Source organism: Balaenoptera musculus, chromosome 9, assembly GCF_009873245.2.
Source record: "Balaenoptera musculus isolate JJ_BM4_2016_0621 chromosome 9, mBalMus1.pri.v3, whole genome shotgun sequence".
Lineage (NCBI taxonomy): Eukaryota > Metazoa > Chordata > Mammalia > Artiodactyla > Balaenopteridae > Balaenoptera > Balaenoptera musculus.
In genome coordinates, this window is record NC_045793.1 from 30,312,543 (window position 1) to 30,317,592 (window position 5,050).

The following is a 5,050-nucleotide window of genomic DNA, read 5'->3' on the forward strand; positions in this document are numbered from 1 at the left end:
TGTTCCCCAGAGGTCATTTGGCATTGTCTAGAGACTTTTCTGGTTGTCACAACTTGTGGGTCCAGGAGGGACGCTAATGACATCTCGTGTGTAGATGCCAGGAATGCTGCTAAACATCCCACAATGCACACGACAGCACCACCACAACAAAGAATCATCTGGCAGAAAATGTCAATAGGGCAACTGAAGTTTAACCAAAGGAATAGTTTGTTGCACAGTTCTTACATGTGGGTGCCAAAGATGGTCTGTTACTTAATTTAGAATAGTGAGTCCCTGAGCAGATTGTGGCAATGACAGAATTAGCTTCACTGGGATTTTAACCATTTCTTGAATGCGTAATTATACTGCTCCCCCAAACAAATGCAACTTGGGCATATAATCTCCTTTAAGCCTTCCAAATTTGCTTTTAAGGTTCGCATCCTCTACACAGGCAGAATGGTAAATATTTAATCCAATGAATTATACATCCCCAATGTTTTACTATTTTGAGATGTAAACTTACACCTTGGCATGGAGCCAGAATTCCTAAATTTTTATCAATTAATATATAAAACTTGAACTAATTCAATTTGTTATATCATAGTATCAAATTATGTTCTTTACCTTAATTAGAAATTTCATTCCTCTTCTCTGTAGATTGACAATATAATATTCCTTGGAAACCATAATACATTGAAAGAAATTTTCTCAAGATAGCCACATAATTTAGCTTGTTTTCTTTTAAAAAAATGAAATCACAGTTCAATCATCCGTTTTTATTTTCAGAACATAAAAAGGATTTTGAAATTTTCCCAGCATTAAATTTTCTCCCTGAAAGACCGATGTGTGTGATGGGGGATGGGAAGGGGTAGGTTTGGTCTTACCACTCCAATGAAGACTGGCATTCATTTAGGCAACCTGAGTGGCTAAGAAGGAAACGTTCTTTGACAGAGTATGGTTCTTTGGTTACATGTATACTACATAAAGTCAAAAGACTACTTCTAGATTTAAATCATATGCTAATATATGAGCTTATTTTTTCGTTTTGTTTTGTTTTCAACAGATAAGGGGACTCGCTCAAACATTCGTTAAGTGGCAACCATTGGAAAAGTGAAAAATCTTTTGGCACGCTTGGGAAACCCATGAAAAAAATTATCCTTATAATCAATGCCTCAAACTATTCAAGAAAACAATTCTTTGTCATATTGAAGATAAATATATAAATGCTTCAAGGATACAAATAAAAAATTGATAAATTCTAATGGGACATACTGGGGAGGTCACATTAAAAGTTTCTACTGGGCTAATTACAATATTAGCAAAATCACTCCAATGAACTGACTCATATTTATGTTCAGGGTTATTTAGAAATATTTCTGCCTGGCCCCTTGTATTCCATTTGACCTAGACAGCTTTTTAAAGTAACTTGGTACCAATTATAATTATTCTTATTTTAACGTATTAGCATGGAGGGTCCCTCTATTGGAGTAGATTTAACAGTGCAAAATGAATTAAAATATGACCACTGTTTTCTCCTACAAGCAATATTAAACTTGTAAATGTTTTAAACTAGTTCATCACTAAAGACTAGCAAGTATACACTTTCCTATGAAAAACTACTCTTCTTCACTAACAGGCCAGTAGAAGTGGGGAACGGGAATAAGCAACACACACACCTGTACACATTCCTCACCCTCACCTCCCACATTGGCTTCTGAATTTTCAATGAGCAGCAGAAAAATGAATGATTATAATGTTCTCTTTATAGTCTCCTTTGCCAGGAGTGAAGAAAAGTATACGGCTCTGAAGAATTTATTATTAAATTTCTTTCAAATAAACATTGTACTATGTCTAGGTTTCCAGGAATTTGTTAGTAAATAAAGTCATTTATCTTATTAAGTTAAAATATTGACTTATAAGATATACATGACTTACTACTTTAAAATGGAAATGGCCAGAAGGGGGTATGTATATCTCTTCCTTATTATCAAACTTAAGTTAAACACAAAACAACTTTCAAGTCATTTCATCTTTTAAACACTTTAAACTTTTTCTCTGTAGCAAAATCAAAACATGAATATTAAGATCCTGGTTCAGAAATTACAATCTGTTTTAATAATTTAGATTTTATCATCTAAATAGGGAAATCTGAAACTCTTGACTAGCAATTCTGATTCGTAGTTTCAAAAATTGGGAGAAAAGATTCACCCTAAATTTAGAATTTTTAAGCAACTTCCAAGTTATAGACTAATTAATTTTTGTCATCTCTAGTTTATAATCTCGATAAGAAAAGTGCTAGGATTTCACTAAACTGTTAAACCATAAAGTATTTAACTGACAACATGTAAACGCTATCACTACTCCTATTGACAAACAATTCCATGGCCCAGTGTAAAATGCCCACGAATAGACTCTCGCTCAGCTTTCCAGTTTCCTTCCTGGAAACTTCCTGACAGCACATCTTCCTAACCCATGTCCACTCACTTCGGACTACTTTTAAATTCCCAGAATGTTTGTGGCTCTAGAACAATTTCACCTGCCTGGAAAACCTTCCCTGCTTCATCTGTCTTTAGGAATCAGTTCAAATGATACCTCCTACGTTAATCTTCCCAGTGTTCCTAGAATACTTTGTACATCCATCTATTACAGCACTTACCAAAATACAGCAATTACTTGTTAACATGTCCATCCTTCCCACTTCCCCCACCAACACACACACACATGCCCATATACACACAAATACCTTCATCTGTGTATTTTCAACATCTAGGTGCTTAACGTTTAATTACAAAAAATGAACATTTTTGAGGATATTCTTTTTCTCTTAAAACCCATCTGTTGAAAGTTTTTTTGTTAAATGTGAGAGTTGAAGGAAAACACTACAACGTCTACAAAGAGAATCTTACTCCTGGCAGTATATTAAACATTTATTTTTCTAAGACTAAGATAATTAATTAATTAATTAGATCAAGAAGACTATTTCTGAGGTCTAAGGACAAAGAGCACTAACATTGCACAAAACAAAGATGGTTAAAAACCTAAAATATGTGGAATTTCTTTAAAGGAGAAAAGAGCCAAAAAATGAACTGCCCTTAAAAAGAATGACTGTATGTTTATCAAACACTCAGCTTCATTTAGGCATTTAATTAAGCCATTTATTGCTTCAAATGTGTCACCATGAACATTGTAATATACACTCCACAGCAGTAAGGCCTCAATTTTCACCACCTATAAACTGTGAACCCACATTTGGATTTTTTGTGCCACCAACTGTTACACGAGTTTTGTACAACAAAGATTTTTGAATGTGTATATTATAAGACCAAAAATGCTCATATACTCCTTGATGTAAATGTCACAAAGAATATTAATAGTTGGCCACATTTTTTTTTTTTTTGATGAGGTAGTTCCATGTTTGGCCCATTGTATAGATCTCAGATATTAACAGGTTCTACCCATTACTAAATAACTGCACACAATTTTGGTTTACTTCTTTATACACACTTCATAAAATATTCAATGTCTGAGCTTAAAATTTGTCAAAATGTTTATCTGAGTGATTTAGTTAAGTAGTGGAATTCACACACTGAAAGGGGCTATAGCAGCTGGAAATAGGGACGTTCCTGCCTCTGACAAGGAACTTTCTCTTAAAATAAGGCTGTACATAAGGCTTTTTCCCTTTGACCAATTCCTATAAAACAAATGAGTTTGGAAAAGTCATTATATATAGATTAAACAATACCACTGAGCATCTCCAGGCAACATGCTAATAAGCTAACTGAATACTACATTATATATTATTTTTTAAAGGTTTATAAAATCTCCATGAAAATACTGAGTATCATGAAATCATGAGTACCCACAAATGAACCTAACTTAGTTTTATGGGCTGTCCAGTTATAAAATCAGACTGCAGCAGCTCAGAATTATGGAATCTTGAAGCTGGAAGAGACCTTTGAAATCCCCTATCTAATCCATACCCTTTGGGTAGCATTGCATAGATTTCATAGTTTTCTGTATAAGCTCTAAGAGGCTCATAAGTGGTTTTGATTAAAGCAGAAATCTGATGGGCCCAGTAAGTTTCAATATAAAAGAAATACGACATAGTAGTATTTCTAAAGTCTTAAGGATTTTTCTATCGACCAGACTCGATATTATACCTTAAATAAAACTTCCACTATGCAAAATTTATAATTTAAATAGCACCTATAGAATAAAACCTTAGGAGTGCTTTATAGACATCCTGAAGCCAGCGTCACCCTGGTTTAATAAGGCCCAGAGTGATTAAAGATGTGAATTAACTGTCATACCAACATGTGGTAGAATCAAAAAGAGAACTGAATTTTAAGCTCCGATCCAAGGGTTCTCTTTACTTAAGTTGGCCACACTGCCACAAGTCAAAACAACTACAATCATTATTTTCATTTTATCTGCTGTAGTTAGACTTCTCTCATGTCCCTCAGACTGAAGGAAAAGTCAGGGAGATGTTCTAGAAAAATACATTTGCATTTCAAATTTGCATTAAAAATGTCTTTCCCTTATTTTCATATCACAAATTCCAAGCATTATTAAAGAAATAACAGATTACGCAGCATTCTGTGTCCTGGGTCTCTGTCCTTTTTAGATTATGAAAATCAGAAGTTAGTTGGAATTAAGAAATTTTCATTATTAAGTGTGAAGTATAAATACAAGTAATTTTTTAAAAACTTTATTTTAACACCTAATACAATTCCAATTTTAAGGACTACTTGCACAAAAAAATAAACACATTTGGTATAAAAATGTATCACTTATAACACCCTTTCCCCTCAGCCCCTCCCCCTCCCACCCTCATGAACTGCACTCTATCTGGATGCAGAAACATATAAAGACTAATGGCACAGATTAGTTTTTACCTACAGGAATTTCTGTTTATGTACCCAGGTACTCTAGAGGACACCAGCCCACTTTATCACATGAACCATTTCCTTCAGCCCGCTGAATTTAGTTTCACAAAGAAACAAAGCTTATTATAAAGGCATTTAAAAAACCATTATCTTAAATTCTTTTTAGAAGCACTGACTTTTTTTTG